General features: G+C 38.5%; 1 protein-coding gene across 5 annotated transcripts in view; it reads right to left on the reverse strand.

The window, feature by feature from the left end:
• Window positions 1-22385, reverse strand: part of LOC116098818 (TRPM8 channel-associated factor 1) — a 45656-nt gene that overhangs the window by 22498 nt on the left and 773 nt on the right. Inside the window, exon 1 of one of the 5 annotated variants that reach the window (XM_031381697.1) lies at window positions 1828-2016. The exons of 3 other annotated variants lie outside the window; for them this stretch is intronic. The gene's annotated coding sequence lies outside the window, so the exon portion shown is untranslated. Of the gene's footprint in view, window positions 1-1827; window positions 2017-22385 lie in introns of those variants that run through there. One more of the 5 variants, XM_031381698.1, reaches the window with a different exon arrangement.

Here is a 22385-nt window from a genome sequence, read left to right on the forward strand (position 1 = left end):
CCGATGGTTGCTATCCTCTTCCGTTGGTGCTAACCATAACCCCTTTGAACTTGCCACATTCTCTTTCAGTGAAAAGGTATCCCAGGCACAGCCTGTAAAAGGGAGAGAAAGCAGGCATTCTAATCCTACCATAAAGCAGTCCTGTAGATTTAAACATGGTTTTTCCCGAGAAGGGATTATGGAAGGGAAGGTGGGGCCATCTTGGGAGAAGAGGTCCTTCTCAGCTTGCATTCCAGACCTTGAGACACAGACTTATGTATCTGAGATCAGAGAATGCATTTCATTCCCTAGATGTATTCCATGGATGTATGAATGAAAGACTGTGTGAGGGTACGCGCATACCAGGGGCTACTTCTCAGTAATAGCTAGCCTGACCTTGTCTTAACATCAGAAACACAATTCTCTGCGTCTTCTCTTTTTCGCTAAGAAACTTTTCCTTTTCTTTATACATCAGATTTTTCCCACAATGGCCATCACATTCTACTAAACCAGAATTCAAATGGACTCAGTTCTTTCTTTTGCAGTCCATCCCGGGACACTTTCTACTACAGCCTTACTAATTGGAACTTAAGAAATCGTGTCTTTCTCGCACATGAAAGAGTGTTTAATGCATACGGAAGAATAAGACAAGAAAATGGTAGTATCACAGTTAAAAAGTTAAACTTCCATATACTTGATAAGATTCACAACATCAACACCCCCAAGAAAGTATCTCTCAAGCCTACACTTTGGATCCCTCCATTCGACCCTCCTCCTTATCCTCTACAGGAGTAAGAGCAAAAACGTGGCTTTTACTGTTCCATATTCCAGTCTCACCACACTCGTTCCTGCAGTCCAGGGCTGGCTCCCATGGGTCTGGTTCCCTCTAGCTTTTTCATCTTTTTTACTTTTTTGTTTGCTCCCACATTTGTTCACTTTTCCCACTGGGTAACTAAACAAGGGAACTGAGGATTCTGATGAAGGAGTAAGGAGGCCCGCCCTTTGCCATTAGAAGCTCAGGTGCTGCCTCCACCTAGCTGTGAGTCCGTCTGCTTGCCCCAGAGGGGTTCTAACAAATTCAGTGTATGATAAAGATCTTTCCACACCACCAGGGGCAGTCACAACTACGCAGGAGCCTGGCGAAGGCCCTCTCTCTTCTTTCCTTTTCCTCTAATGGCCAGTCTGTAGAGCATGTGGGTGACGTCAGGGGGTGGGGGCGCAGGAGGGGGGAGGTTCGGCTAACAGAGGAGGAGGGCAGCCAAGTGGAAAATCTCAGGCTGCGGATTCTCCAGGCCTCTGGACCAGGACTGCCCTCTCTAAACACTCCCACACCCCAGGCCCCTGTTAACAATGCCCAATGGGCTAGCGATCTGGGTCCTAGTGACCCTGTTTGTCAGGTTTAATAAGCCTTAGTATGGAATGGTGCTCTATCACCAGCTACCTGTGTGCGGAGTACACCCAGCCCCCTCTTCTGAAGCCGCTCATTAGATTAGATGTGGCCACTGCCAGTGGGGCCTGTCTGGAACTCGCTCACACAAAGCGGTAGCACACAAACGTCACTGTCAGACCGAGGCCAGCAGCAGTAAGAACGCTAGGTCGGGGGTGTGAGTGGGATGCTCAGCCACCGAGCAGAGCAAATTCACCAAGAGAAAGCAGAGTAGGCAGGCAGCGCTTGGAAGCCTCTGCCCAAATTTTGACACACCCAGGCCCGCAGCGCCCAGGTCCCTCTCACAGGTCTCTAGCGTCCCCCGAGTAGCACTGGCTTCACGCCCCACCTGTCTCCAACCCGGGATCCAGCCCCTGGTCACGGGCTCCTTTGCCCACGGGCTGTTCCTGAGGGCCACTCACCCTACAATTCCACCCGGCAGCTGTCTTGGCGCTTCTAGGACCGCACCAGGAGGGCTAAACAGGGGACTCTCGGCGGAGCACCAAGGAGCCTCCGAGCAGCCGCCGAAAGCCTGGAGCTTAACCGGGAGGAGATCCGAGCCGGAGGAGAGGAGGGGTTCCCAGCCAGTCTCCTCCCCACTTCCTCTGGGCTGGAAGTAGGAGCCCGAGGGGCGGTGCTTGGAAAGAGACAGCGCTTCTTTGTGTAGCTGGCTCAAGCGACAGGGCATTTGAGGTGGATTAGGGACACCTAGAGGAGGTCTCATCCTAGAAGTGTGGATGATCATTTTTTATTAAAACTTTTTCTATTCACAAGTAAGGTAAAGGATGAAAAGACCAAGGCATGTGAATTCTGTGACTTATTACATTCTATGCTTACACAGAACCTACATTCCAGTAAAGTTTAGGATGGAAGGACCTTGGTATATTGCTCAGGGAAACACACGAATTTGCAGGGATTGTTGAATATGCTTTCGTTTATTTTTTTGTTTTTGTTTTTGTTTTTGTTTTGTTTTGTTTTGAAAGGAAAGAGACCTTTCTAACTATCCATACTGTTTAATCTGGGAAGGCACTGCATATAACCTTACTGATCTCACTGTTAGGTGTGTGGCTTTGGTAAATTCAAAATAACATTTCAAAAGAACAATAGACAGCTGAAGTGCATGGTTCTGGGAAGTCTTTCATCCCTGACCATCAGCCGACCTCTCCTTATGAATTTTCTGGTCCTATCTGTGTGATGACTCCAGCTGTTATACTGCCAGGTCTAGCAACTAAAATAAAGAGGAGAATATCATCAGTGGTAGTGATTCAAATCAAAAGTGCTGCGCTTTTCCAGCTGTGTGGTTTTAAGACAATCTATACCTCTTTTATTTTCTGGGAGATGGGGATCATAAATAAACCTATAGCACAGATAGAAAGCTTAAACAGACAGGCCGATACATGTCCTTAAGTGAATACCAGCCATAAATAACGATGTGTGGATATCTGGCGAAATAAATGTTAAGACACCCCAAGAGTCAATGTTTTGTGTGTGTGTGCCTTTGAATCCAAGTAGGGTTGTGATTCACATTTCCTTCCCTCATCTCCTTTTAATAGATTTTCTTTCAAAATAAATAGTAAGAATGCCACACCAAGAGCTTTAAGCAGATGAGCCCAGTGGCGGGGTTTAGTAGAGGGACCAGCTTGAACAAAATCAAATAAGCAGAGTTCAGGTCCTAAGGCTGTTGACATGCTCATTATTAAGTCCCATCCTGATCTGAGATGTCAGGATAAAACCTCTTAATGAGTTTGGGGTGGGGGTGGGCAATCGGCAAGACAAAGGTGAGAATTAAAATCTATGCTGCGTAAGTAAACATACATATAAAAGGTAAAAATTATATGGGAAAGGTACAAGCCAATTTGCCTCCAAAGATGAGTCTATGAGGCTTGGTTTCAGAAAAGGGTCGTGGGGAATACGCAGGTGACAAAATGTCAGCATCTGAAAAACTACTTTTTCCTTATATCACTGTGAAATATTTCATAATGAAAAATGTCTAAGGGCAGAAATTATCAGTTTTTTGTTAATTAGTTTGATAGGGGAAAAAAAATCAACACATTGAACAAGAGCAGGAGAGGCAGAAACCACAGACCTGTCTTTTGACAGAAACCAGCTTCCTGGGCCCAACAAGCCCGCAGGCAAGAGCTCCCAGCGGGGTGAGCATTCCAGGTTCCCAGGGACTTAGTAAACTCTAGTCTAGAACCCAGTCGGCAGCAGACCCCAGAAGCCCTTAATCTGGATCCTGTACCCTGCCATACTCTGGTTCTAGAAACCATCACTGGGAGATTCTCCATGGGTCCAGCAATTCCCTCACCTGGGCCACTACTGCCTCCCCGAAGGAAGGGCGGCCCACCTGCAGAGGTGCAACAAGGAAGTAGAGCAGACAGCCTAGGGAGGGGAAAGGGCTGGTCCAGGGAGCCAATTGGCCACTTCGGGATGAGAGGCGGAGCTCCACCAGTCACTCTGGTTTGCCCTGGACCTTCCTTCTTAGTGTCGTTTTCTGACTCTAGTTAAGACCCCAGGCTAGGACCTTGTCCTGGGAGTGCAGTGGGAAAGACTGATTTTAAAGATTAACTCTCAGGCTGGGCAGTGGTGGCGCACGCCTTTAATCCCAGCTCTTGGGAGGCAGAGGCAGGTGGATTTCTGAGTTCAAGGCCAGCCTGGTCTACAGAGTGAGTTCCAGGACAGCCAGGCCTACTCGGAGAAACCCTGTCGCTACGTAGCCTAGGCTAGCTTTGACTTGCTTCTGCCCTCCTAGTTTTGGAGTTAGACTACGTCTCCTTGTCCAGCTGCTATAAGTCTTTATGTTAAACAACACACAACTTTTTTTTTCCCCCCAAGGATGAGTTGACCAGCAGTTAAGAGCCTTCTGGAAGTACACCCGTTTCTCTTTCGACACCTGTTTCTGCCTTCCCTCATTTCTTCTCTCTTCTTTCTCTTCCTTTTTCTCCTCCCTCTTTCTTTTATTCCTTTTCTTGTCTCCTTTTCTCTCTCTTTCTCTCCCTTTCAAGATCATATTATCATATGCATACAATGACATATGTTATTAAATATTATTTTTAAAAAACATCTATATAGTTAAATATTTTTAATTTTATACTAGAAACATGGAAATTATATAGATACTATGTATCAAAGTATTAGAATTAGTTACTTCAGACAAGAAAGTGAATTACTTATAAGTTTTGCCCCCTACTCCCAATTAATATTGCTAAAATAGCATTGGCTGGCTGCCAACTCTTGAGCTTCACACCTCAGCAGCCTCCAAAGTACTGGGATTAGAGTCACGTATGACCATGTCTGGCATAACTATGTAACTATTACTTTAAATATTTACTTTTCATGTACTTTATTAACATTTTAATAATTATATTATTTTGGAATAAAACCAAATAAACCTAATCAATTAAAAGTAAATTAGAAATTCCTGGTAAAACTGCTGTTACTGACTTAGTGAAGCCTGTATCATGGTTTTTTGAATTTTGTTTATAATCCTAACTGTTTTAAAATTGAGGGTGGGATCCAACACCCAACCTTATAGCCATGACTTGGCTTTGTGCCATGCCCTGCTTGAACCTTGTCTGTCTATGCAGCATGTGTTCTCAAAGGCAGAACTCTGGGGAAAAGCCACTTACACACCAAAGCTGGAGGAGGCCTGTGCTGCTCCTACACATACATTCTCCAGCCTCCTGCCCTTCAAGTTCTGTCTCTAATTCCTTGGTACCAGGCAGAAGAGGCAGTTCCCAGATTGAATCTTTACAGAGAAGCAGATTCAATGGTTAAAGGGTACAAAAGTGTTGTATTGCATTATTTAAGACTTCATAACAACTCCCCAATCTAGAGGAAGTATAAGTTAATAACTATGCTTTATTTTTCTTTCAATTTCTCCCTTTATCCAGGTCACATACTGGTGTTCCACAGTGAGATAGTTGGTATCAACTCTCAACTTGATGAGAAGCAGAATCGCCTGGCAGATAGGCCTCTAGGCATCCCTGTAGAGGATTACTTTGATTAGGTTAACTGGTGTGGGAAGGTTCCATTCCCTAGGCCAGGATCCTGGACTATTTAAAACATAGAAAGAAAGATGAGCACAAATGTTCACCATTTTCTGCTTACTAACTGCTAAGATAACATGATGAGCTACAACTGTGACTTTCCCACCATAAGTAATCTCAAACTGTGCACAAAAACCGAAACTGAACAAAACAAAACCTTCCTTAAGAACTTTTGTCAGTGTATTTTATAAGAGCAACAGAAAAGTAGCTAATGCACATGGTGTCCACTGGATTGATAGAAAGGATAAATGGCTGTAGGTGTGCAAGTGTATAGAATCATTTCTAAGCAAAACCAACAGTTGCCAGATGTAGAAGTTACTACAAGTAACTTCTCTTCTTCATTTTCATTTGATTTTCCTCCTTAAGCCTTTCTATTTCTTCATATATCTCCAAATGCCTTCCAAATCTTTTTTCATTTTATTCTAATATTGATTGGGTGTGCGTGCGCACATGTGCATGCATGTACATATTTGAGTGCCTGTGGAAGCTAGAGGAGGGACCCCCAGAGCAGGAGTAAGAGGTGGTTGTTAGCTGTTCATTGTGAATGCTGAGAACTAAACAAAGGACCTCTAGAAAAGCAGCAAGCACTTTAAACTACGGAGCCATCTTTCTGGCCCCTCAATGACTTCTTTAACACACAAGCTGGTTATTTTCTCTTCCTTTGTGACAGAGACCATACTATTAAATCAATTTTAAGTTTTATATACCCTCTCTTATTTCCTGAGTTTCCTTGCTTTGCTTAAAGTTTTTGCCCTCCATAGCCCTGAGTGAGGGACACAGCCACAAAACTCTGAAAGCACTGGCATAACTCTTGAGACCTTAAGTCTATGTGCCCCTCCATATGTTAGTAAATAAACAATCCAAACTATAAAATATCTTTATAAGTGTTAGCTCAGTTCTAATACTGATGAATTCTCTCTTTTTTTTTTATTGAAAATTTTATCCTTCATTTTGACATGGAAAAAGGCTACTACTTGCTAACCATGCTTAGGTTTCTATCCAAAAGAACTGCATACATACATTTATATAAAAACCGTAGACCAAGCAGAATCTATAATACTGTAAAACTGAAAGATACTCAATTCTTCTTTCCCTGCCTTCGCATGCACTGTGCCATCCAGCTATTACCTGAACACTATCAATAATAGTGTTCATATAAATGATTGTATATTTGTAATGAATATTGTGCTATAGCAATGAGTCCAATATGGCTGAATGTCACCAAATGCAGTAACAAATTACAAGCTGTAGAAATGTGGTTTGAATGAGAATGACTGCACAGGCTCATATATTTGAATGCTTCCCAACCAGGGAGTGGAACTGTTTCAGGAGGATTAGAAGGTATGGCTGTGTTGGAGTAAATATGGTCTTGTTGGAAGAAGTGTGTCACTGGAAACAGCTTTTTTCTAAGAGTTATCTTGGTCACAATGTCTCTTCCCAGCAATAGATACAGGAGTGTATTTACATTACAGTGGTTTACATATGAAGTGCCCACCCTAAAAGGGTCATTAGTTGAAGGCTTGGTTCCCAGTTCATGGATGACCATGCTTAAATCATAAAGGTGCTCACTTCAGACTCTAAACAGAACGGGCTATTAAGAAGCAGGACCTAGGTAGAAGAAATGGGTCACTGGTTGAGGACCTTTGTGGTCAGACAAACCTTGTGTCAGTCCTTTTCTTTCTACTCTTCTTTGCTTCCTGGTTAAGATGTCATGAGCAGGTTTGCCCTAGTTTGCTTTATCACTGTGGTCTCTCATCCTTGTTTCCACCCACAGTCTACCATGGACTGAAACCTCTAAATTTACCAGCCCAAACAAGCCATTCCTCTTTTTAATTGTTGCTCTCTATCTAGTATTTGTCACAGAGATAAGTATAACACGTTAAAAAAAATCTAATAGATTTGAAAAAGGAAAGTCAACTTTGAGAATAAGGTTGAGAATAATATTCACATTTAAATAAGACAGTGAATTGCCCAACACGTCCTGTGGCTTATTATTAATTTTTTTCATTTGTATTGTTTTACTTGTTATTTTTAAACATTTTAATCACTGAACCAAGGATGTGTTAAGTTTGCAAAAATTCATAAAGCAACATAGACATCTATGTTTCACAGATGTATACATTTTGTTGCAAGTATTATGCTAATAGTGGGTTAAAGAGCTATTTTTATTTTAGTTCTAGGATTATATTTGATTAGATACCCCATGTTAAATCAATAATAAAAGATTACAAATTCAAAATATAAATGTGTCATTATGACATAAAAGTAAGGAATATACAAAGCCAAGATAAAGCAAAACTAGGGGACACTGTGAGAAGCAAGCAGAATAGCTTTCCCATGACTTTCACATGTTTTTGAAAAACCTTGGAGAATGAATGAAGAGAGACTTTATAGTATTACCAGACTAGGATGGTATGAGCAAGCTCCCAGTTGTAAAGGGTATAATTGAAGGCTCGCTCACTAGAAGACTATTCTTAGAAGAAACTAATGCAACTTGCCTACCTTAGTTTCCCCCGGCAGAGCAGGGAAAAGCTTTTGAAACTCATATTAACTTCGCATCAGTTACTCATATAGATTTGGAATCTGAATGATGGCTACTTCTCCTAAAACTCTAAGAACATAAAATAACTTTCAATAATCCAGCTGGTAATATTTCAAGTATGTAGAAACTAATACCGATTGTTTATGGAGAAAGTTAACTTCAATGTATATAAAGAATTGCTACAGAGAATAAAATCCCACACAAAAGGGGCATTCACAATAATAATTGTATAAAGTCAACAGACATTCTAGGAAACAAAGAACCATGAGAAGGAATCATTAAAAACAGGGTATCAGAAAGTTAAAACTTGGAGAAATATTAGGTATAGAACATAAAATAACCACCACATTTAACAGACAGAAAATAAAGGAGATATCAAAACAAATATGAATATTAAATAGCTATATTTATAAAATATCAAACAGAATCAGAAATGAAAGAATGAGATAATTAAAATAAAATTCAAAATAAAAATGTTGAATAGATTAAATGGAATAATAAACAAAATTAAATGTAAATTATTGCACTGGATTCAGAACAGAGGAAAGTTAAGTAAAAACTATTAAGCTGGATTTAGAGTAGAGTAAAGCAAAGGAATATGGAAAATACAAAAAGGAATAAAAGATATGGGAGGCACAAGAAGAAAATTTAATGTGTACTTGGTCTGACCTCTAAATAAATATTAGAGAAAATTATACCAAAGTTACTTTTGGCAGAAGTGATTACCATTAATTTTCTAGAGTTCTTGAAAAACTCAGTTCTCAGATCTAGGAAGCCTAACACATTCAAACAAGGTGGATGTTTTTTTACAAATGTATATCATAGGGAACCCAAAGGCATAAAGAACCAACCAGTGTGGTGGTGGGTGAATAAGAGTAATTCCAGCAGGCAAACATAGTTGGGATTATTGAGACATAGCTGATGGCTACATATCACACAGCTTTCTCAGAAACAAGAAGACAATATGATGATATTTCAACATAAACAAAATAAAACAAACAAACAAAAAACCCAGGTGTAGTGGTTAGGGTTTCTATTGCTGTGAAGATACAACATGACCACAACAACTCTTATTAAGGAAAATATTTAATTGGGGCTGGCTTGCAGTTCAGAGGTTTAGTCCATTATTGTCATGGTGGGAAGCATACAGACAGACATGGTGCTAGAAAGGTAACTGAGAGTTCTACATTTGGCAGGTAGCAGGAAGAGAGAGTGACACTGGTCCTGGCTTGAGCTTCTGAAACTTCAAAGTCCACTCCCAGTGACACACTTCCTTCAACAAGGTCACACCTCCAATAATATCACTCCTTATGAGTATATGGGGGCCATTTCTATTCATACCACCCATTAGGTAATCTGAAATGTACAGACAGCAAACTATCTTTTAAATATTTTTTCAGGCCAACAAATAATGAGAATTTATCAGATCTGATTAAAGGAAATTTTAAAGAATGAATCTTAAGAAAGGAAGACAAGTTCTTCCGGTCTGTCTGAGCCAATGCCGGGAGCAGACCTTGGGCTCAAACTCCACAGCCAGCCCCACAACACCCAGAGGAAGCTCCACTCCCAGGCAATCTAACAATCCCAGGATCACAGGAGCCCAGAATCACAGGATCACAGAGACAGCTGGACTCTGAGGAGTTCTGACACAACCAGGATCACATGAAGGACAGGCTCCAGTCAGATTTAAAAAGGGCAGGTAGCACTAGAGATAACCAGATGGCGGGAGGCAAGCATAAGAACATAAGCAGCAGAAATCAAGGTTACTTGGCATCATCAGAACCCAGTTCTCCCACCATAGCAAGGCCTGGACACACCATCACACCAGAAAAGCAAGATTCAGATCTAAAATCACTTCTCATGATGATGAGGACTTAAAGAAAGACATAAATAGCACCCTCAAAGAAATACAGGAGAACACAGATAAACAGCTAGAAGCCCTTCAAGAGGAAACATAAAACTCCCTTAAAGAACTACAGGAAAAAAAATCAAACAGGTAAAGGAAATGAACAAAACCATCCAGAATCTAAAAATGGAAATAGAAGCGACAAAGACATCAGAAAGAGAGACAACCTTGGAGATAGAAAACCTAGGAAAGAAATCAGGAGTCATAAATGCAAGCATCACCAACAGAATACAAGAGATAGAAGAGAGAATCTCAGGGGCAGAAGACACCACAGAAAACATTGACAAACAGAAAACAGTCAAAGAAAACAGTCAAAGAAAATAAAAAAAAACATTGACAAACAGAAAAAACATTGACAAACAGAAAAAAAACATTGACAAACAGAAAACAGTCAAAGAAAATACAAAAAGCAAAAAGCTCCTAACACAAAACATTCAGGAAATCCAGGATGCAATGAGAAGACCAAACCTAAGGATAATAGGTATAGAAGAGAGTGAAGACCTCCAACTTAAAGGGCCAGTAAATATCTTCAACAAAATTATAGAAGAAAACTTACTAAACCTAAAGAAAGAGATGTCCATGAACATACAAGAAACCTATAGAACTCCAAATAGACTGGACCAGAAAAACAATTCCTCCTGTCACATAATAATCAAAACACCAAATGCACTAAACAAAGAAAGAATTTTAAAAGCAGTAAGGGAAAAAGGTCAAGTAACATATAAATGCAGGCCTATCATAATGACACCAGACTTCTCACCAGAGACTATGAAAGCTAGAAGATCCTGGGCAGATGTCATACAGACCCTACAAGAACACAAATGCCAGCCCAGGCTACTATACCCAGCAAAACTCTCAATTACCATAGATGGGAGAAAACAAGATATTTCATGACAAAACGAAATTTACATAATATCTTTCCACAAATCAAGCCCTACAAAGGATAATAGATGGAAAACACCAACATAAGGAACAAAATTATACCCAAGAAGCAAGAAAGTAATCTTTCATCAAATCCACACAAACCTAATTCCACCTCTTTTAAGAAAAACAACAGGAAGTAACAATTACTTTTTCTTAATATCTTAATATGAAAATTAATGTTACCAACATATTCTAATCAATTGAAATCCAAAAATATGAGGAATTAGAAATTTGTTGGCTGTCATCCAATGGTCTCTCTAATTTGGTAATTGGAGAAATAGGTGCAATATTGTACAATCCACATACACTTTCAATTTGTTTGTATGTGACAATCTCATGCTGTGTACAACATAATGGTCTTGAGATCTTGCTTCTCCTATCTCAGCTTCTCTATTAGTAGTATTGTTTATTTCATGTTTTTACACTATACTATGGTTTTCAGAACAGCTTACATATTTCAAAAATATTTATACAACCAAAAGAAACATAGACAATTAAATTGGGAGGTGGCTTGTAAGAGAACAACAAAGAGTGAGCCTGAATGCTTTGCTATTTGCTATTGCATCAAGTTTGAAAGTTAAAGAGGACTTTATAAGTTACTCTTTCTCTGAGATGAATGCTTTTCCAAATTATCATAGCCAATGAACCAGATTCTTATCTGTACCTAATGTCTGTGCCACCCTCCAAAGCAGAACCATTGTTCATTGAAACAGTAGATGAATGACTTTATGGATAGACCATCTTAATACATACACCATTTCTTAAATGAATGTAACCTGTTCTCTGTGGGCTGAGAATAAAGTCACTCACTCAAGTCAAATAGCTTTGACCATAGCAGGAAGTCTGTATCCAAAAATTGTGCCTACAATTCATTCTTGGTGCAGCAGAACTGTCAACTTTCAGCTTAGCTATGATGGAGGTAAAATCCTTTGGTGATGTGAGGGTCATTGAAGTACAGCCTTATTACAATGAAATTCAATGTCTAAAAATTGTTTTTATTTTGGGTTTGTACCATAGTAAGAGCCAAGATTTTAAACTCTACTAAATACAAAACAAACAAACAAACAAACAAGAATACTTTATATATTTATGTTCATTTAAGAAATTACTAGTAGTAATGTATTATTTTAAAATGTACAATTAATACGTTTTGAGTTATTTAAAATTTATATTGAGAAAAATGTACGTATTTTCGGTATTGCTGTAGACAAGTATCTACATAAGTCTGTTAAATTGATTGTTGTTTTACATCAAACAACTTTTATAATACTGATTTTTATTGTTATAATATTTTATAAATTTTAAAGAATATGACAAAAAAAGGTATTGTAGGTATTGAAAGCGGAGTCTCTGGGAGGAGTTGGGGTACAAAAGGGAAACAAGAATGTGATGCAATTCTATTTACTTGAAATATGCTTTGAAATGTTAAAAATTCAGATAAATTGAAATCATGTATCTTTTCTCATCATAATGCAATAAAACTTAAATCAATTAAAAAAAAAGAAAGGAAGACAAGACAATGATATGAGAGATAAACAAACCAAGATGGTGAGAGAACAGCTGTTCCAGTCTTAAGAATGCTATCTTTGGGATATGACCCACTGAAGACAGCAAAAACAAACAAACAAACAAACTACACCAACAAAAACAGGAAAAGTAGAAAGCCTCTTCCAAAGAATAAACAACTCAAGACCCTTGATGAAGGATTCCAGAGACAAATCCTCCAGGGACAGAAAACACAGGACTCCACCTTTCCTACAACTTTCCCCATTTGAACATTTTTTTCTACCCATAATGCTTAATAACCGGCATCTGTCCATTCCATTAGTTCAACATTAACAAACCAAGTGGAGCTCAAAGAGAAGCCTCAGAAATTGAACTTCAGAGAATGAATAAAAACTTTCCATGTAGATTTCCTATGATATTTACAAAGACTCCAATAAATCTTGCCCAACGTCATTCATTTCTGTAGCTAAATCACAGTAGTGTACATCAAGCTACAACAAGAAAGTTCTTGTACAGAAATAGTGTTTTCACTTGACACATAGGAAAAGTCATAATTTATCTGTAAGAATCACACTGTGCCCACAAAGATTTTCACAGCAAAATGAAACCTGATAACAAAAAAATGTTTGAAAATATTCTTCTAGATCAGTGATTCTCAACTTTCCTAATGCTTATGGTCTAGTGGCCCCTTCCAATCATCAAATTACTTTTGTTGCTACTTCATAACTGTAATTTTGCTACTGTTATCAATTGTGTTTTCTGATGGTCTTATGTGACCCCCTTGAAAGGGTTATTTGAACCACAAAGGGGTTGACACCCACAGGTTGAGAATTGCTGTTCTCAAGTATTTTTGTACCTCTATCTCCAGTGTTCTTAGATGGAAAAAAAAATCAGCTAGAATCTAGAATTTTTCATCAACAACATCTTAAACTCAGTAAAAAGTTGAAGGAAACTAAAAAGTAGAAAATGCTGCCTAGACAAAACAAAACCAAGACAAAACAAAAACCAAAACGCAAACCAACCAACCAGTCAACCAACCAACCAACCAAAACATAAAAAACCTAACAGATAAGATTTTTGAGTCCTTCTAGTAGGTAGGAGATGGCTCAAGAATTAGGGCTGATATTATTATTACAGAGGGCAGGAGTTCAGTCCCAGCAAGGGTGCTCACTGCCACATGGTTCCAGGAGATTTGACCTTTTTCTGTGGTTTCTACATGTACCACACCCACATGTGCAAACACCCAGGCAATACATTAAAAACAAATTTAAAACAAGAGCTGAAAGTGAGACATGGCAAGAAGCTACAAAAGCATCCAATTAGTGTTCTATGGGAAAAGAAAGAAGGAGAAGCAATCTGTTCATAATTAATGTCTGAGAATTGCCAAAGACAGATGAAAAACATTAAAACACAAAGAGCTCTATATGCCCTGAGCAGAATAAACAGAGAGGAATAAATTCACTCTCTGCACAGTCAGCTGCTGAAAACCAAATTTACAGAGACGATCTGAAGACCAGCCAGAGGTAAAGGCACCTTCTTCTCAAAGAAACAAAAATACAGCTGGCTTTCAAAGGAAATTATGGAAACAAGGACAGAATGGAATAATAGGGTTAAAAGAAAGAAACTGCAAAATCTGCCAGCCTACAATTCTATGCATAAAGGCAAAATGAAGACCATTCTAGAAAACCACAGTCTGAGCAAACTTGGGAACAGCAGCATATATTTAGAAGCAGCACTGATCTAGAAGAAAACTTTCAAACATTTTTTGTTATTACTGACTCACTTCAGGTTTCACTTTGCTGTGAAAACAATCTTTGTGGGTACAGTGTGATTCTTACAGATATATTATGACTTTTCCTATGTGTCAAGTGAAAGCACTGCTTATGTACAAGAACTTTCTTTGTTGCAGCTTCATGTACACTACTGTGTTTTAGCTACAGAAATGAATGACATTTGGGCAAGATGTATTGGAGTCTTTGTCTATAAGTATCATAAGGACTCAAAACAAAAGAAGAGTTACTCAAAGGAACGCTTCAGGATTAAGAGGAATGATCCCAGAAAGACAAAGAACATTGTGGAAATAAACAGTGTACTGTAAAGAGTAAACTGTGTACTGATGTACACAAGTATTGGGTTTTTAAAAATAAACAAATGTCACATCTTGTGGTAGGGTATAAAGTAAAATCAAATATGTGACTAACACATTTGAATGACTAGATTCATGGAAATGAACTGGATTAAGATTTTTGTTTTAAAATAGCAAAAGTAATAATTTGCAGTTACAAAGACTATGATAAGCTGTAATATTATAATTACTATTAAAACTGGAAAAATTATATTATTCAAAAATAATGTAGGGACTGAGAAATGGTTGAGTCGGTAAGAGTACTTGCTCTCCAATGATGAGGAACTGAATTCATCCCTGGCACTCACTTAAATATCCAGGATGGGGGTGGGGGCATTGGCAGAACACATATCTATAACCCTGTGAGGTGGAGACAGGAGGATCTCCTGACTTTCTTGACCAGGCAGCGCAGCGGAAGTAGCAAGTCCTGCATTCAGTGGGTTACTGTCTCTACAGGGAATAAGATTGAGAGAGATACAGTAAGACACACATTTTCTTTCTTTAGTCTCTGTGCATATGTAAATGTACTCCCCTAATTCATGGGTACTTGTCTTAGTCAGGGTTTCTATTCCTGCACAAGCATCATGACCAAGAAGCAAGTTGGGGAGGAAAGGGTTTATTCAGCTTACTTCCACATTGCTGTTTATCACCAGAGGAAGTCAGGACTGGAATTCAAGCAGGTCAGGAAGCAGGAATTGATGCAGAGGCCATGGAGGGATGTTCCTTACTGGCTTATTTTCCCCTGGCTTGCTCAGCCTGCTTTCTTATAGAACCCAAGACTTCCAGCCCAGGGATGGCACCACCCACAAGGGGCCCTACCCCCCTTGATCACTAATTGAGAAAATGCTCCACAGCTGGATCTTATGGAGGCACTTCCCCAACTGCAGCTCCCTTCTCTGTGATAACTCCAGCCTGGGTCAAGTTGGCACCCAAAACCAACCAGTACAGTGCTGTACTTACAAAACACACACATTCACATTCACACAAATAATATAGAGGGAAAACACTATAAAAAATTGATTCCAATGGAAGCAAAAGATAAACACAAGCACAAAAAGAAATCAGGGCTCAATTTAGTAGATGCCAATTCCATTGTTAGGGAAATGTTTGCTTCCCTCCAAAGCTCACTTGTTGAAACTCAAACTGACAAGGATGTGGGGACTTTGGGTGGCAATGTAGATTATATAACGCCATAAATACAGAATACCTATGATTACTTTCCTCATAGAAAGAAAACGAGACTAAAGTTCCCTCTTGTGGATGAGTGAAGACACCAGTGTCATGGTTAGCCCTGTATGATGGATAGAAGTATCTATTGCAGATTTGACATGCATTAAATGATAACTCATCATATTAAACAGTTTTTTTCTTTCCTGGCCATTTAGGCTTTCTTACTTTATAAAGTCTTCGGGTGTTTTGTTCATTTGAGGGTAAGACATATGTGGTGGTATAAGCAAGCATCGGGCAGCTTGGGGGAACTAGGTAGACAGAGTGTTCTTAAACAGAACTGGAACACTATCTTCAAGGGTTTAGCTTTAACTATAAAAGTTAGAGGTTATTAGCTGTGTGTCATGCCTAGCTCACACCAGTAAGACCAGTACATGGAGGAGTGAAGAAGCAACATTGCTGTGAATCTGGGGTCAGCCTGGGCTACAAAGTGAAACTTTGTCTCAAAATATGTTACTTTAAAAACAAATTAAAATTAAGTAAGGTGAAACAGTTATTTTTACTAGAAGCTTATCAAAGTGAAAAGGCAGCAGGCAATGGTGGCGCACACCTCTAATCCCAGCACTTGGGAGGCAGAGGCAGGCGGATTTCTGAATTTGAGGCCAGCCTGGTCTACAGAGTGAATTCCAGGACAGCCAGGGCTACACAGAGAGACCCTGTCTCGGGGAAAAAAAAAGTGAAAAGGCAAGCCAAAAGGAAGATATTTCAGATTCATTAATAAAATGAAAAATGCATGTGTATACCCTGAATACAATAGAATCAAGTCTTACCCTCAAACTGAAGGCTTTATAAAATTAGAACCCTAAGTGATCAGGAAAGAAAAAAAAAACATTTAATATAACAACTCACCACCTAATGCATGTCAAATCTGCAATAGATACTTCTATCCATCATACAGGGCTAATCATGACACTAGTACAGTATCTATTGGTGAGAAAGGTCTGCAATTGGTGGGACTTACACACACTTCTTATGATACTATACTGCTGCAGTCATTTTGCAAAAACTGTTTTTCATTATCTACTCAGATGAATTAGATGTATGTTTAATGATGAGGGATAATTATTAAAGAGATAGATTCATAACTCTTTCCTTTGAGGCAGACAGAAAAAAACAAACAAAAGGAAAAGCCCATCAACATATGCATATACACACACATGTATGTATGTATGTATAAACATACACGTGAAGTTGGAAGGAGAACAAGCAGTAAATCAAGAAGCTAGAGGGAGGGGAATGCTCTAGTTATGATCAAAGTACCTAGTATACATGTATGAAATTCTGAAAAGAAAATTTTCATGTACAAAGATAAAATTTGTTTAGCTGTACACCTGGGCCTGGTGAACTTCTATAATTTGTAATTTATACCTAAATGTTTATTAGAAATAAATAAATCTGTATTTGAAAGACAAATAAATGAGGCAAACGTCAGGTATAGAATCCTTGATCTGATCTTGATTTTTTTTTTTTTTATGTATCCCTAACTGTCCTGGAACTCTCTATGAAGACAAAACCAGCCTTGAATTCATAGAGAATAAATTTCCTTTGCCACCTGTGACACCACACCCAGCTTAAATTTAGATTTTTAAAGTAAGATTGATAGTTCTCCAGGACCCCTGCATCCAATTCACCAAAATTAACTAATAAACTCTCCTATACAAAGCACATTTTTGTAGCTCTACAATAAGAAATGGCAAATTCACCTTATAATGAAATATTTTCACATAACATACTATATTTGATAATTCTACAGACAAAATTTTAATGAGGATACACCGGATTAGAACATATAACATTTTAAAGGTAAACATATGATATTATATAACTAAACACTATATATTCCTTCCAAACTCAAAGGCAATTTGGTTTCAATCTTAGTTTTAATAACACAAAGGAATTGGCATCCTATTCATCTATAATGTGAATTGGGCTGCATTTATTACATGATGATGAAAGAAGCTTTTTTATGACCAGTTGGAAATCGAAAAATGCATTCTGGGTTAAGGAGATGCCTCAGTTGATAAAGTTCTTCCATGAAAGCATAAAGGCCTGAGTTTGAACTGCATCATCAAGGTAAAGAGCTGAACTTAGTGGCATGTGTTGGTAATTCCAGGACCTGGGAAACAAAGGCAAGTTTGTATCTGAGGCTGACTGACCAACCAACATAGCCCAATTGGTGAGTTGCAAATCCCAGTGAGTGGCCTTGTCACAAAAAAACAAGACAAACAGATATTGAAAAACGATGCCTGAGAGTTGACCTCTGACCTCTGCATGTACACATGTGCACTCTTTTTCACATAAACCCGAACATACTGAGTGCACATACACAAGACACATTTGAAAATGTGTCTAAAGAAAATTTGTGATTAAAACAAGCGCATGATGTTAATTTTAAGTTCATAAAGCTGCATAATAAAAATGTTCACATAAATGGGTATGGGATATAGCTAAAAAAACTGGCAACAGAAACTTAAACTTTAAAAGCTTAGAAAGAAAAGTGCAGAATTAATGAGATAAGTATACAAGTTTAGGGCTTTAACGTGAATAAAAACTAAAAAGATAAAAAGTGTGTGTGTGTGTCAATAAAGTATACAAAATTATAGGAAAAACAAAGTGGGAATACTTTACTAAAGAAAAGGTCACCACAATAGAACACTGAAAGAGTTAAACCAATAATGAATTTTAGTAAGAATGTTTTTAGTAATGCTGTTTTATTTTGTTTTAGTAATACTGAATACATATGCACAAAATTGAATCCATAAGAAAACTTAAATAGTCCTATAATTGTATTTTTAAATAACGAAATTGTTTTATTCTAATTAACTTACAAATAAAAGCATACAGCTAGTTTAAGGAAAGCATTCACTATAGTAAGGTAATTGAAACAACAAGCTTAAAATCCCCTGAACTTCAACTCCAGAAGGTTTTACTATTCAAGGATTAGATAATTGCAATATTGTGCAGATTTTCTATAACAGAGCCAAAAAAAAAAAAAAAAAAAAAAAAAAAAAAAAAAAAAAAAAAAAAAAAAAAAGAAATAAATAAATAAAGAAAAAAGAAACAACAACAACAAAAAACCCCAAAAAACAAAACAAAAAACCTTACTCATGCTATTTTGAGATGATATCAATGGCAGATCAGAACAGTACAGAAAGCAATAAGTTTAGAATGATGCTAGCTTACATAAATGTAAATAATGCCTGTCTCAGTGTGCTATTAATAAGTGCCGTGACATACATACTAGAGACACACTGATATTTTAGAGACTTCAGCTAGCTTACTGTTAGAAGTTAAATGCTATGCTTGCCATATACTTAAAAGATATTTTTAAAAGAGAAAGAATTACATACCTTCTGTTTTTAAAAGACTTGTTTTATTTTGTTTTGTGTATATGTGTGTGGGTGTATGCATGTGAGTGCAGAATCCCACAGAGGTGAGAGCTGTTGTTGGCTCCCCTGGAGCTTGAGTTACAGCCTGTAGTGAGCTACCCCCAATCCTGGAGAAGGGGGAGTATATGCTCAACTTCTCTCAGCCCCATGAATTACATGAGGCTTTCAATAGCCACAGAAACAATTGATGAAACATTCACTTATGACAAACTTACTTACCGAAAAAAGAGTTTACCTGATAACCATGATTAAAGCTATTTTTAAAGTCTACCTAATAAAACTTTTCTAAGCAGTGCCAGGATGGGCTTTGCCAAAGCAGGAAGGAAGGAAAAAGAAATTAAAGATTAAAGATATACAGATAAAGAGAGAAAGTTGTCATGATTTTTAGATGATATTATTGTTCATGAGGCAAATTTGAAATCAGGTACCGGTAAATAAAATAACTAATTTATTATATCAAATTTGATTGACAAGAAACTAATATATAAAGACAAATATATTAGTGAGAGTAGAGAGCTTAAAATAAATTTATACACATATGGAATACTTGATTCATGCAGACCAGTGATGTGAGGACAGGTGATCACCTACAAAGAATAAACAATAAAGCAATCAGTTTTCATGTGGATTAAACCTGAGCACCAAATGCAAAACCATTGGCACCATTGGAAACCATTGGAAAACAATACAATAGGTTACTTTATAACCCTGAGGATACAACTGTGTCCTCTGTGTGTGCCTCTGTGTGTGTGGTATTCATGTGTGTGTGTATGTGTCTTGTATGTGTGCTCCCACTTGTAGAGGCCAGAGGTTGCTGTCAGGTGGTTACAAGGCATTGTGTGCTACCTGTGAGTTCTGGGAAATGATTGCCAATCTTCAGCAAGGGGAATGCCATGAACAGCTAAGCCATTTCAGCCCAGTGGATTACACAATGCTTTCAACAGCCACTGAAACAATTGATGTCATTATTTTCATTTTATTTACTGAGGCAGGGTCTCTCCCTGGACTTAAAGTTGAGAATCTGATAGTTTACCTAATAATCTTGCCTTGAGGGTACGGTGAGGGGAAAATCCCTTTTGCTTTATACTGGCATTACACTTGGCTACCACACCAGCTCAGCTTTTATATGGGAGCTTGGTATTCTAACTTTGATCCTCCCATTTACTCAGCAAGGGCCTTTATCCACTGAGCCATCTCTCCCACCCCTTGAAAATACAATTCTTTTTTTTTTTCCTTGAAGATACAACCCTTGAGAAATGATAAAAGAAAGTTCTAGTAACTAAAACATAAATTTTCACTGAGAGGCATGGAAAGATAAAGAGAAAATCTCAGAAGCAGTCTGGAGGCAGACATTTGTGGCACATACGATGACTGAGAAATGGACTGAGACATGAATTGTATAAAGAAAAGACTCCAATGAGTCAATTAGGTACAGAAAAACAACTTACCAGGAGAATAAGTACAAACCAGGCATCAGAAATGAAGACAGAAAGCCAAATACTTGATCAGCGTATACAAAAGGCAGCCTGCCTCGTTAGCTGTGTGGAAATGCTAAGTGAAATTCTACTAGAATGCTACTTCTACATATTAGCCAGACAAAAAATGTAATTTGTTATGACGGGTCTGTGGAGTATCAACCTCTCTGACCCTTTGCTGTAGGGGGTGCCAACTAATTTGGCACTTGAGGAAGAACTTAGAAATGACCCAATAGAGCTGGATATATACAAATCTTATGACCTATTTTTTCTACTCTTGAAATGCACACTCTAAAGAAGCACTTGTACACATAGTCATGGGTGTTAGAGGACATTGTGTGGTTGCCATAGTAGGTAGTCATTGTAATGTTTGTCCATGCCCATGTGAAATCCACTATGGGTTGGGAGTCAATCACTTCTAAAGAATAGAAGTAACAGAAGTAGATGACATTCTTTGAAATTAGAAAAGAAAAAGATAATCTGGCTCTTGGCTTTCTTTTGGCAAAGCCTCACTCTGGGGTTGGGTTAGAGGGAGCAAGAAATTGTGTCACAGCAAGCCTCTCTAAGTAAGGAGGCCCACACTACAAAGAAAGACATGCCCCGCCAGAATCAGGGAGATCCCAAGTTTACAACAATCCTGTGTTAGCTCCTATGAGCCTTAAGTCAGGCTGAGCCAATATCCCTTTACTATATAGCATGTGAGAACCTCCAGAGACTCCAGAGTCTAGATCCACAGAAACTGGCAGGTGGCAAAGAAATACTAGAAGTGGCTTTGTTGTTGTTTATTATTGATCTTCTGTTACATGTTGGGATAGTTTGTCACATAAAAAAAATGAGTACATTCCCCCAAGTGAGAAATCTAATACCCAATGGTAGAATAAATATAGTGTTGTGATCATAAAAAAGAGAAAGAGCTATAAGAATATGTTCTAGCGAGGTGTGGGGGAAGGGGTGCTTCGGCAGGCCTATGCAGAGGCACCCCTTCCCCTTGAGGGACCAGACACACACCAGTATGATATAGAATAGAGTTTATTTAGGCCATGGGGAGGGGAGTTAAGAGGATAGCAGAGGCAGAGAAAGGCAGAGAGAAGGAGAGAGTAGAGAAGTAGGGGCCGGCCATGAGAGGAGAGAGGGGGTTAGGGAATGGGGAGAGAGGGGGAGCAAAGGAGTAAGAGGCAAGGTGGAGAAGCAGGAGTAAGAGAGAGAGGAGGGGGCAAGCAGCCCCTTTTATAGGGCCAGGCCTACCAGGCCGTTGCCAGGTAACTATGGGGAGGAGGATACCTGGCTGCTGCCAGGTATCCGTGGGGGAGGAGTTTATACAGAATGCTAACATACAGGGTATTAAACCAATAAGAAATAAAAACGAAAGAAGTATAAATCAAGGATGAATCCTAAAAATATATGAATATACGGGATAATATTCATGATATGAAAGCATGACAAAATCATAAAACAACCCATGTATGTTTTACACACAAACGTAGAGGAAAGGAAAACCGTGAAGAATGCCAAGTCTCAGACAGGGAAGGGCAGAAATGAGACCCTCCAATATGGTATTAAAGCCTTAGTTTTTACCCATAAGCCAGTCAAGCATTTATTTCATCATCTTGTAGATTAGACCACTTTAGAATGATGTACAGTCTTTTTATTCTTAAGTCTTTAAAGCCAAGCAAAACAAAATGAAGAGCTAGCTGAAACGCAATCAGTTCGCAAATCTTTTGGAGAACGGAACAAATGATTGGTTGGTCAGCCCATAGACAAGAGACATTCGTTCATCTCTTTAAGGGATTCTTCCTCCACGTTTCTACGATTGTCTAATTGGCAAGATCCCTTTTTT

The sequence above is a fragment of the Mastomys coucha genome, unplaced genomic scaffold (genome assembly GCF_008632895.1).
Source record: "Mastomys coucha isolate ucsf_1 unplaced genomic scaffold, UCSF_Mcou_1 pScaffold20, whole genome shotgun sequence".
NCBI lineage: Eukaryota > Metazoa > Chordata > Mammalia > Rodentia > Muridae > Mastomys > Mastomys coucha.